General features: G+C 37.2%; 1 protein-coding gene across 1 annotated transcript in view; it reads right to left on the minus strand.

Moving 5' to 3' along the window:
- Positions 1 to 13,922, minus strand: part of foi (solute carrier family 39 fear-of-intimacy) — a 90,703-nt gene that overhangs the window by 75,798 nt on the left and 983 nt on the right. The window lies entirely within an intron of this gene.

The following is a 13,922-nucleotide window of genomic DNA, read 5'->3' on the forward strand; positions in this document are numbered from 1 at the left end:
CGAGCTGTTGAACTTAAGAACGAATCGTAGAAGCGACCCGTTCTCATGTGACAAATGTCAACCGTGTACAAATGTTGGGCGCGCGTTTGGCGTGTATCCCGACTACGCACCGGTGCCGAAGGGATCAATGACGCTAGTTCCTCAGAGCATCTTCCATTGTAATACCGATAGAACAAGGACAGCATACCTACCTGACGCCTGTGCTCTAAAGATTGCAGTCCGTTTGTTAAGATTGGGGAATCTATCAAACGGACCGCCCGTTTCTGCAGAGAGTCAAGGGTTTTTTTCAGGTATTTTGGGGCTCCGGACCAGAGATGGCTGCCAAATTCGACAGTAGGGCGCACTTGCGATTTGTACAGGGTTAGCAGTTGTGTATTCATAAAAATATATATATATATATATATATTTTTTTTTTAACTTTATTTATTTTCATTTCTTTACACATTATACATATTAATAGATAATATAAAATAACATATTAAAAGATGTATACAAGCATTATTTTTTTGGTTTGTCTGAGGGTTTAACCTTCTTCCACAGGGACTGGTGGAGTCGACAGCGTTAACAACTGATACAGATTATATAAATATCGTATATTAACTGTTGAAATATCATCCGATTTCAGAAAAATACGTAATCTACGCGTGTATGTGCGTGATTGCCACCAAGTTATATAAGTGTATAGAATGCATTCTTATCGACAATTAGTCCTATCTGACGAGTTTCGGCATGAACGAATGTCGTGAAGCGGATTAATCTCCGCTTCAAGATTTGCATTCCCAAAAACAAAAGTGAAAATCAAATAAATGTATTAAATGAAAAAATACACTTTGTAAAACACCACTTTTATTATGAATTAATATTAACAGCCAACCAGGTTTTGCTTAGCTCAAGCTTCGTCAGGGCTTATTATATCAACTAAAGTTATTTTCATACAGACACATATTATATAGAAGAAAATAAAACAATGAGTGAAGGAGATAGAAATAAAATAACAGAATTTTCTTCTATATATGTGTTTGTATGAAAATAACTTTAGTTGATATAATAAGCCCTGACGAAGCTTGAGCTAAGCGAAACCTGGTTGGCTGTTAATATTAATTCATAATAAAAGGTGTTTTACAAAGTGTATTTTTTCATTTAATATAAATAATGTCACATCACAAAGTGTTTGCTTCCTTCGATAAAATCAAATAAATGTATTTAAAAATGAATTATTTGATTAAACAGATTTGAAAGAGAACCGATGTTGCCAATCAGATAAGCTATAAGCCTTTTTGAATCCAAGGCCCACAGGCAGACAATGAAATTGACAGGATCATTTTCACTCGGAGTTAGATAACATTGACCTTACTTTGGGCATACCAACATCCTTCGACGCCGTTTTATCTTTTCAGTGGATATCGTGGGTCCAACGTCTAGAGATGATCCCGAGGACTTGTGATGAGTGTTCAACCCTACCCAACCCGACCAGACCTCACCCAACCCAACTCGACTCGACCCCACCTATATAAGTATTATGGACAGTAGACTCTTGTACGATATTCACAAGAAAAGGGTTTGTTCAATTTTACCAGAAGAAATAAATAAAAATTACTTCGTTTGGGCACATCGAAACTCCCACGCCACGCTTCCACCAGTCATCTATTCAGTGTGCACTACGCAGAACTAATCCACCGCTGATAGCGTCTCTCGCGAGATTGACCGCGCCGCCGGCCGACCTTGTCTGCTTATCCCTGATGATTCCACTTGAACTTGGAAAATTTTAAAACGCTAAGCAACGCGTATTGATTTCATAAATTCACTGCCAAAAGTCGGTAAGCACGTTAACTCGCCAAGAATTCGCTGTAATAACAGTGTTCATGCAGGTAAGTTGCTAAAATAGTTTTTTACCGAATCCATATTGACGGTCCGGAGCTGGTTGGAATATGGCATCCACGATTGAGGAGCATTTTGACAAAGAGAGCTGATGTTCACCAAAAAACGTTTCTTATTTTATGTGTCTACGAAATGGCTAATAAAGATTTCAAAAAATCAATATATTTACCTGTTTTATGCGCAATAGAAATTGCTAAATTTTCACATCTACATACCTACCCTACGTCCATATAAATGTGGTTAGTTAGTTTAAGTTTATAGGCCATTTTTTACGTCGGTTAAGGTTTATAGAAAAGGTACAACATGAGCGTCTCCTGTCCCCATCCCATCTTCCTCTGCCTCTTGCCCTTTCCTATTCCTTCTTCCTTCTAATATATTTATATATATATTTTTTTTTTGTTAATTTCATTTTCAGTTAATGGTTATAACCAATTACAATTTTGTATTATATCACATTAACCAACATTAGCATAAGAAACTATTTTGGCTTACCTCATATTTAACCTCTTGTATAACTTATCCTGTATAAAATTGCTGTTTGTTTCTTACAATAAATAAATAAATTTATAGGGTTTTTTACGTTAGTATAGGTTTATATGCCATTTTTACGTTAGTTTAGATTTATAGGCCATTTTTTTACGTCGGTTATGGTTTATAGGTTTTTTATGTTAATTTAAGTTTATAGGCCATTTTTTACGTCGGTTATAGTTTATGGTTTTTTTTACGTTAGTTTAGGTTTATAGGTCATTTTTACGTCGGTTATGGTTTATAGTTTTTTTTACATTAGTTTAGCTTTTATGTCTTTTTTACTTTAGTTTAGGTTTATATGCCTTTTTACGTTAGTTTAGGTATATAGGCCTTTCTTTCGTCGGTTTTACTGACTTAATTTCACTTTTCAAAGTGTGTTGAATAGCAACTGTCCTGAGTTTGGACGAATGGAACCCGTTTTGCTATAATTGTGGCTAGTGTATTAACAATAAATATTCCATCATCCGAGCATTCCATACAGACTAATCTCTAGTATTGGTGTACATGTGCATTCCCCAAGACACCACACAATACATTGTAGATTGATTGTCCATCGAGTTATTTATTGTCCATCGTTTCGCTCCCATCACGGTGATTGATTTAAATTAATGTCTGATCGATCGTAATTCTGTTGAAACGTTCATTATTATTTGTCGTCTTCCTAATGGTACGTATACATTTGCGAACCGAAACGCGAACCGAGCCACGAATAACGGGAACGGAGCAAATGAAAGCGGCGTGTCGCGCCCTTTGCGGTAGCTTTTAGTTCCCTTCCCATAAGTTGAGGTTCAGTTCGATAGTTCGGCTCGCGGATGTATACGTAGCTTAACACAACACAGCTTGATACAACACAGAGAAAAATGTATTGCTTATACGTTAAAAACGGGATTGCAGGCCTTTCGAATGAATTTAATAAATATTAGGACGCGAATTATCAGTCGAAACACGCGTGCATGAAAACATGAAAATCCTACACGGAGAAAAATGAGTACGGGTGATTTATCAAAATACTGTTAAAATGTGACTGCTTGCCCTTTTCATGGTAACATATTAGTAATTTAGAATATAGCTAAACACATGTTCAAACAGATGGCCTAGTTCTAATAAATATAATGGAAGAAATCCGAAAAATCCAGGAAAGCGAATAATTTGACAGATTTTAAAAATAAATTTACAATATCTTGTACGAGTAAGTTTTCTCCGCGTAATATTATTGCACTAAAACACGAATCTTCTCGACAATTCAGCAGTAAATAACTCACATTATGTTCGTTTTAATGGTATTTTATCAGTAATTAAAACCTATTGTTGGATGATTTATATAGCGCCGTGTTGGTAAAAAATCCCTCAACGGAACTTTCTCGTTATTTAGAAATTAGAGGAGAGGCGTATTTATTGTACCCAGTAAAATTACCAGGTATTTTCATTCCAAAAATTCAAATTAAAAATATCACAGGCCTTGAAGTACTTCGAACTTTAAAATACTACTGACTTCTCTCTCTGGTCTGTTAGAAAGTTGTATGGGGAAAAGGGACAAAGAAGTATTTTTGCCTACGGAATTTCTTTAGTAGAGTGGGAATGGAAGTATTCTGACACTTTATCAATTTTGGAGAGTGAGGTGATTTTCTCGCGAAAACGGCGCTATAAAAATAATCCAATCATTATTAAATACGATACGATTCATATATCACCCCAGCCAGGAGCACTCTTGTCCCGGCGCGACCAGTACACAGCGGATAGATAGCGCCCCTCGCGGCAGCCGGACGCGTCTTCCAACCGCTTTGTGTTTTTTTTTTTGTATTTTCAAGGGAAATTAGGCAACATCGCTTTGAAATTATTTTTAAAATCAATCAATCAATCAACGTTTTAAATAAACTTAACAACCAGTTATTACAAGTTAATAATATGTGATTTGAGTGCACTGTGTTAAAAGTGATTTGCTCACAAATATTCGACATTCGAAACGAACGTCGAACGCATAGACATATGAATATTAGTAGACCTGCCCTAAGTGATTAAAAGCGTATTATCCCCACTCCCCATACCGGTTCCATTGGAGCCGGCTGGGCTCGCGTATGGCCTCAAGTGAAATTTGAAAACGTGACGTCATCATTCTTGTGCGAACTATGGTCGAGGCATCATCGGTTCATTTTACGAAATAACACGGCAAAATGTTGACTTGTGATATGAAAACTTGTAAAAATAGATGTGAAAAAGAGAATAAACCCAATTGTCGTATTACATTCCATAAGTAAGCATTATTTTACTTTATTTTAAGCTTATTCACACCGTATTATATGGATCAGTTTTAGAAACATATACTATCACATCACAATGTAGCGATTCTCAAGTGTGCTCATCGTTGTTTACTGGGGTAAGTAAATTATGAAACATTTGTAAAAGTGTCGTAACTAAATACTCTGAAACTAACTACGACTCTGCAAACAGAAGAAATTTACTTTGCCGAATTTGGACTTCGCAAATTAGTTCATAACGTGGCGAGTAATTTGCGCTCCCATGTAAAAATGTCTATTCATTCAAAAGCAGATTTTACTTTTAAGAACTAAATGGTGATATTATAATGCGAGATGCCTATTTACTGTCAGATTGATTTATTGACGAATCACAGTCAGCTTAACCCCCTTCGTTCTTCAACAGTTGATTTTACCCCTCGCCATTATCTTCTCGTCTATTAATTCCTATGTCTGTGGTCGAACGGTAAATGCACCCCAGATGTTTTCAACGTAATTCTCGGAAACTCTGAAGGCCCTAGCAAGTGTTTCGCTAAAACCAGGATAATTTATTATCCCGACCGTCGCTTTTTATTGCGGGCAAAATGCACCACTTCAACAATCACCAGGAACAGGATTACATGGAGATGAATGATGGTATCGCCGAGCGTCAAGCAGTGCTGCCAGGGTCTCTTATCTATGTGAGGTGTCAGTGCTTTATTAGCAGCAGACACAAACCTAGACGAATGACGAACCTCGTGCTGGCACTGTTGGTGGACGCGGTGGACTCATTCGCTGCAGCAGCTGGCCCAGTTTCTTCACCACCTAGGATTCTTGCTGCAGAGTCACCATCTTCTATCTTCGTGTCACCTGTTCCTGTACTTTATTTTACTTAACTTAACTTCACTTTATTTTTGTAATATTTATATTTTTTGTAATACATGCATCAACTGTAAAGTTCCCCTGAGGTGATATCTCACAAAAGCGGCGCTATACAAATTGTCCAATAGATAAATATGTATTCAGAAGAAATTATAAGTGTTAATGACAAAATCCCAACATTCAACACAGTGAAAAATAATAGATTATCAAAAAAACTGATTCCACTTCAATAAATCATAAAAAATTACCGATATCCCATGAATGGACTTAATGCCGCGGATATCATTATAACAAAACTTATTAAACCAGTAACAGTTTTTTTTTACTTATGTTTGTAGTGCAAGTTGGGATTGAAAAAAAAACAAAGAAGTATAATGAAAAACATCAAGAAAGGTAGGCTTGTAACTAATACGGTATCGGCACCCAGACCGTATAATTAGAGCGTTGATTAAAATAATGTATGCAAAACTAATCTTGTCAAGCTAACGAGGGCGTTGAAACAAATAACTCTTCCAAATGTTAAAGCAGGCACGACCAAGTAAATCAAACCGGTTTGAGACAGCGCGGGGTGACCTATGATTTTTTTTCTACATTCTGCAATATGCAATTTAAATAATGTCGGCTTGAATATGGCTTAGTTAACAGATATGTCATACAAACGCCAACGTGATGTCAACACTGCACAATGGTCTCGAGTTTGTCTGGAGCCAGTGGGACTATGTGATGCTTAACACATTATTTGCAAGAAACGAGAAAACTCGTCATACGCCTTTTTACAGTAAGACGCGGGAGACGAGTTTACTCGTTTTGTTGCGCAAAGCGGTTAGGAGCGGGAAACTTGTAAACAAGGGGTTCTAAATGGGTGCGGGGTCATGTGTTTTCTATTGTCGGCTGTACCCGATCTATCTACCTGTCAATACAATAAGTTTGAAACACAACAAAAAAATTTAAAAAAATAAAATCGCTGTCGCGTATGTTCCGCTCACAAACTACGCAGTGAAACGCGGTACATGTGCAAGTTTTGCAATGTGCCCCTGCATAAAGGAAAGTGTTTCGAACGCTATCACACATTGAAGAATTATTAGGTTGTAGTTTTTTTTATATGTATTGAAAATTTCTAAATAATCTTGTAATTTTGTATGAATAAATTTCGATTTTATTTCGATTGTGAAATACTGTTTTTTCTATGATTCCCAAGAAAGCAGAAAGTTTTTGCTCATAAAAAAGGAATTACACATACATTGCTAAGTAAATAAATAGAGACATCTTTTTAAAGTAAAACACTGAAAGTATCATCGAAAAATATCAAATAGATAATTTTGGCGCTAAAATTAAAAAAAACACCCGCGTTCGCCACCAATTTGGCGGTAAAATTCCCGAACATAGAGTGTTAATATAGTGGGAAAGGAGATAGTGAAGACGAAGTACCGGCTGTTCGGATCTGGTCTCCAAATAGGCTAAAGAAATTTCAAGCAACTTTTCGATTCGAATGAAGATTGAATGAACCTACCAACTTTCACCTAACACCATCGAAAACCTCTGATTATTATTGATGATGAAAAACCAAAAATACGTTTTCTTTCAAACTGGTTGAAGAATTGAACAATGAACATGGATTTTAGTCGGGCTTTTAATACCCCTAATACCAATTGTATCAGGGGTATGTTAGGTTGGGGTCTGATTTGACCGATATATCCTATGAGATATTTCTTAACTGCGAAGGATAATGACCGTATGGAATTTGTTTTATAACAATAGGGAAATAAGGTTAATGCTTTGTAACCGAAATCCAACTGTCGCTGTCATAAAGTTATAATCCTTACCCATTAGTTGAATTTTACAAGCTTTTTCGAGGAATATTTTAAACGGAGACCCCAGTAAATCCACCTCTGGAAATCCCCTTTACTGATCCGGATGGTTCTTAAGGAGTTGGTTGGGACACGTTGCGGGATTTAAAATCGGCAATAAAAAAAGGATGAATGCAGATTTCTATTATTGGGGTAGCCGTTATTAAAACTTTGTGAAAAAGCGAGGTTAGCAATCCACAACGGGGTGCTGGTACCAATCCTGATATATGGCAGCGCGGCATGGAACTGGCAGAGGAAGGATGTAGACATAATTTATTTATATATATATACAAATATACCGTAAACAATAATTGCACGCAGAATACAAGCGTAAGCAAAAACTAGAAATATAATATAAATATTCATACTTTTATAGATCTATGTTATTTCTAACTATATATGGAGATAATATACAGTACAATACTTACCTGGTAGGACACTTGAGATTAACTTTTAATTAACATTAATTAATTGTTTATTAGTGAAATTTAGATACAGGTTTTTTTTTAATATTAACTCCACATTGGCAATTTCGTTTTATTTTTGGAACTCCCTGATATTTTAAGAATATTTTAAAATTCCCTGACATTTCCCTGATAATTCCCGGTTCGGTAAAATTCCCTGATAATTCCCGGTTTTCCAGGTCTGTGGCCACCCTGCATACCTACCTGACGCCTGTGCTCTAAAGATTGCAGTCCGTTTGTTAAGATTAAGGAATCTATCAAACGGACCGCCCGTTTCTGCACAGAGTCAAGGGTTTTTTTCAGGTATTTAGGGGCTCCGGACCAGAGATGGCTGCCAAATTCGACAGTAGGGCGCACTTGCGATTTGTACAGGGTCAGCAGTTGTGTACTATTTAGGACATAATTGAAAAATTGGATAAAACTGGACTTTCTCTCAGGAATGGTATATTTAATTTCAGGGTATGACAGCCTAAAAAGGTAAGTTTTTAGTTTAGACCTAAATTCTGCTGGACTTGTTATGAATCTTAGTTCTGGAGGGAATTTATTCCAAGCCTTCGACCCATATGCTCCGAAATCGCGATCACCAAACTTAGTATTTGGCTTGCGCTTAGGTTCCATCAGTCTGCCTACAGCTGATATCGCTGATCTAAGAGTTGACTGCCTCAGACCAGTAATTAACTATGGGATTTGATCGTAAAATGACGACAGAAAGTATAAAATTAATACAAGCTCTAGTAGGATGTAAACGTAGGACGGTAAGTACATACAAAATATAATATTAACAGTTGCGGGTTTGGGTACTGCCGTCCCGGGAACCATTTATTGGATAACCAACACCTCTGCCATAGGTCACCCCAAGTGGTTAGCTACGTTTGGTGATTTAGCAGGGGTGCACGGGTTCATCGGGTGAGGTGTGTTCAGGATGCGTAGAAATTTCAATTTATTTACGTCCAATTTTATTTTTAATTAACGCAAATCGGTCGTTTTTAATTTGAATTTACGCTCACGTAAACACTTCGTGTATTTTTTTAGTTTTTTATTTCGTCATATTTGCACAGTAAACATAATTTCCATTAACTCATAAATAATTACAAAAATTAAGTTAAATCACGAAAAATTAAATTATTTGATGCTTATATTATATAATTTAAAACAAAAATAAATGAAGAAACACATATCTATACTAGATATTTTAGATACACGTTTCAAAAATAATTCTGTAGTTTGGTTGGGTATTTTGGCCTAAAATCCATGAAAAAATTCACAGTGTATCTTTAAATGCAACTAAAGCATTTGTCGAGAGATTTTTAGCGCGCTCTCTCTAACATTCGTATTTACATATCTCCCTTTCAAACCATCTTTGAACGCTTACTACGGGGCCTTAAGGTTAGTTTTTTTTTCATACTACAAGTACCTACTCACGTATGTAGCGCAAACATGAACTGGACTCTCACCAAGAACTTTGTGATTTCTGAGTTGACCATCACACAAGAGCCATGGAAGCAGCCAAGCTAGGTATCTCCTTGCGAGACAGAAATGCTAATGCGTGCTTTAGGAGCACGTCAGAGGTCACCAACATTATCGTCATAACCTCCAAACTTTCAAAGGTACTAAGCTGGTCACGTGGCACGACTAACAGATGGTCGTTGAAAATCCAACATCGGACCGCGTTCTTTTTTATGCGAATTATCTTTTAGCACCATTGATGTATTATACTAGATTAGCCCTGTCTAGTTAAATTCATTTTAAAAATAACGCCACGTAGCGTACGTCACAAATATGGAGATGAACTTAACAACCCAACTCTGTTTAAACTCCTTGTACAAGCGTTCAAACTCATAAGCAAAACCACGGAGAATTTGTTGTCAGAGGTGTTGTAATATGGACATAATTCAAATTTAAATATTTGGAACTCGGTTATTTTTGTGATTGAAAAAAATGAACTTGCCCAGCATAGCTGAGAAGCAAAATAGACCAACAAAAGGTAAAACGCAATGCACAGTGCCCATTTCGCATTGCGTCATAATGCGTGGGCCTTTTCATAAATGTGCATGTGAACCAAACCAAAATTGTGTTGGGGTTATTTTTAAATGAATATGCCGTGTCTAGTCTAATTAAGTCTATGTTTAGCACGCATAGGGGGTAAAATAGACTATTGCGTAGGAAGCGTGGCAAGACGGAACGACCCTCTTGCATGGAACACTTCATTCAGCCGGGCTCGTGACTAGTGACTCATCGGCTCTTTCTGCCCGGCCGCCAAAACTCTTTGCGTTATATATATGCTTCTATTCTCACTAAAATGGGCAATGGATTTAGTTTAAATTAGCTGACGCGTACCCGGCGTGTGCTCGACTTTTCTCTACTTTCAATAAATATAATATCCATGTACAGGGTTTTCCAATAAGAGGTGTATCATCTCTCGATAGCGCAATCCATTCACCGTAACTGTTGCTCCAGCCTCATTTTCGAAAAAGTAAGATCCAATGACTCCGCCGGACCTTAAACCGCACCAAACAGTCACACGTTGAGGATAGAGAGGCTTTTCAACAATAACTCTTGGGTTTTCCGAGCCCCAGATGCGACAATTTTGCTTGTTGACGAAGCCACCGAGGTGGAAATGGGCCTCATCACTCAAGATGATTTGCATTTGATTCACTCAAGTGAATTTTAATCATTTCAATGTCGTAGAAACGACCCGTTCTCGTACGAAAATTTAATGTCAACGTGTACAAAGAATGGGCACGAGTTTGGCGCGTTTCCCGACTATGCACCGGTGTCGAAGAGATCAATGACGCTAGTTCCTCGGAGCATCTCCCATTAAAATACCGCTAGATTACATAATACAGAATTACGTTTGTTAAGATAGTGGGATCAATCAAACGGACCGCCCCGTCTCTGCACAGTCAAGTATTTGGGGCTTCAGACCAGAGGTGGCTGCCAAGTTTAATAGTGGGGCGAATTGGCGCTTGGTTGGAAAAAAACAGAGGTCGCCCACAGATGACTCGGGCTGACGATCTAAAGAAAAAGTGTCTACGCCAACGACTGCAAAGTTACGTGTGTCGAACTGTTCTGGAGATTCATAAATAGAAAAATACTACGTCATACATTGGTTTTTCCATACATAATATAATTTTCGGATTTTCAACTGTACAAGTAGTATATCATATTATAATATTAAAATTTGTTATTCTAACGGACCCATGGTTAATATCGAAACGATATTAATAAATATGTTTTTTGTTATCTTATCACGTGAAGTGCAAACGGAATGAATAAATTGGTTGAGGGAGCACTGAACAGAAATAATTTCTAGAACTGTGAAAAATATAACAAAAAAATTACTGAGATGTTGCCAATTTGGAAGGCGGGTATGGGTACCGCCGCCCGGGAACCATTTATTGGATAACCAACACTTCCCAAGTGGTTCACTACGTTTGGTGACTTAGGTTAGGTGTGCCCGGGTTCATGAGGTGAGAATTGTCTAGATCGGAGGTTCCCAAAGTGGTCTATATGGAACCCTTAGGGGTCGATATCGGCATGCTGGGGGTCTATGTCAGTGAGAAAAAAATTTGGGGGTCCACGAGATTCAAATGGGGGTAGATACGATGGGACCCCCATTTACCTCAAGTCACCATTTAGGAGTTCCGTAAATGACACAATAGAGCCAACACAAATATAATAGACTGAGAAATTACTTATTTGATATATATATTTGCATTTTTATATTTCGTAAAGTTGTTAATTGAGGTATATAAATAGAATCTACGTTCCTTTTCTTGTCAGAATTAATATATTCAAGCAAAACATTGCACATTGGAAGCCGCGAATTTTCCTAGATCCCCAACTTGTTTTTGAAAAACGTCCAAGGTAATAACGACGTTCAACATTTATATGTACTTTCCACAGACTTCAAAACTAAGTTTGAGGACATTTTAACTATCGAAATGAAACGTTGAAGAATCGGAAAACATGTGACAAGAAGAAATGACCGGAATAAGCACTGACAAAGAACTTAAGGGGCAGTTCTGTAAGGCTAGCTACAGAAAGAAATTCCCATTGCTTATCCTGCTTCATTTTCATTTGGTGTAATACCTCACAAGGGTGCCCCTGTCTGCACAATGTAAAGACAGAGCAACTATACCGCCAGCCGGTTGTTGGAGAGGCAAGGGAAGGGAATATTTTTATTAAAAACATAAATGATTATCACATGGGCCGTTAATAGTTCTAGGAAAATTCAATATTTGGCAGGCAGGGGTCTACAGAAAAAAATATATTTGGCAAGTGGTCTACGGGGCAAAAAAGTTTGGGAACCTCTGGTCTAGATCTTGTTCACGTGTGGAACTAATGTAAAAAAAATATATGTGAGTACCGCACAAGAGTCCCAACTGCTACCTGTTTAGAGCCAGTAACACCATGGCCTCATATGAGGCTGAAGATAGTGAGTGGGAGAAGGCAATGGGAAAGATGAAGGATGAAAAGTACCTTGCCATTCAGATATGGTCATCGAAGACGGCTGAAGCGAAATTATTATGAATAAAATTGTGGAATAAAACCAATTAAATTAAATTTACTTGCGCTTGCCAGGATTCTAACCCGCGACCTCAGGATTTGTAGCCAAGGATCGTAACCATTCAGACACGGAGACCATCAAATGACTCAACGAAAATGATAATCTGTTCAAGAAAGTTTTTTGCCAATATCAGCAAAAAATAAGGAAAAATTAAGCTTACTTTTGAAACACAGACACGCCCTAACAAACTTCTATAGTTTATCTCTTCTGTGGTGTGGAAGCTGTGTCGAGCATTAAATAACTATTTTTTCTAATCGAAGCGATATTGAGAAATAAACACACAAAATCATTAAAAATGGTAAAAACTGATTTCTAATGCAAAAATGACTGTCGAAACCTGAATAAATCAGAAAACTGTTTCCTGAAGCTGAATTCTTGAACGGTGAGCTATGGCGATGTGAAATTTACAAAAACTAACTCACCATCACAGTTTTTCCGCAGGGGTAGGCAGAGTGAATCGACCGCCGCACAACTCTGTCTTGTTACACACTCCTTGCTTCATTCACATTCAGACATTGTCTTATACAATACATCACAGACATAGGAATTAATAGACGAGAAGATAAAGGCGAGGGGTAAAATCAACCGTTGAAGAACGAAGGGAGTGAAGATGACTGTGATTCGTCAATAAATCAATCTGACAGTAAATAGGCATCTCGCATTATAATATCACCATTTACTTCTTAAAAGTAAAATCTGCTTTGAATGAATAGACATTTTTACATGGGAGCGCAAATTACTCGCCACGTTATGAACAAATTTGCGAAGTCCAAATTCGGCAAAGTAAGGCAGCTTCTATATTCATAGTCGTAGTTAGTTTCAGAGTATTTAGTTAAGACACTTTTATAAATGTTCATAATTTACTTCCCAGCAACCAACCAGCTTTGTGTTTCGCGTCCAGACGTTTCTCGATGTGATAGTAACAACTGATTCATATTATACGATGTGAATATGCTTAAAATAAAATAAAATAATGCTTATATATGGAATGTAATACGACAATTGGGTTTATTCTCTTTTTTCGCATCTATTTTTACCAGTTTTCATAGTACAAGTAAACATTTTGCCGTGTTATTTCGTAAAATGAACCGATGATGCCTCGACCATAGTTCGCACAAGAATGATGACGCCACGTTTTCAAATATCACTTGAGGCCGTACGCGAGCCCAGCCGGCTCAATGGAACCGGTATGGGGAGTGGGGATAATACGCTTTTAATCACTTAGGGCAGGTCTACTAATGTTCATATGTCTATGACAATACATACACTTCTGTTATTCTATATGTTTGATTCACATTTGATCTGAGCATCCCCTACTTCTACCATTCACTTTCGAGTCATATCAAACCAGCTAAGCGTCCATTTCAGAGGCAGAAATAATGCACATATATGTATATTTAAACATGGCTATTTCGCTATTTTTTGATGTAACTATTGTGTTTACTTTGTTATTTCTACGTCCCTGAACATTGCGTGATCCAAAATAAACCACCATTAGTCCACCTGTTAGATTTAAAACGAA

Source organism: Hesperophylax consimilis, chromosome 27, assembly GCF_061612785.1.
Source record: "Hesperophylax consimilis isolate HC1 chromosome 27, BYU_Hcon_1.0, whole genome shotgun sequence".
In the NCBI taxonomy this organism is placed as follows: Eukaryota; Metazoa; Arthropoda; class Insecta; order Trichoptera; family Limnephilidae; genus Hesperophylax; species Hesperophylax consimilis.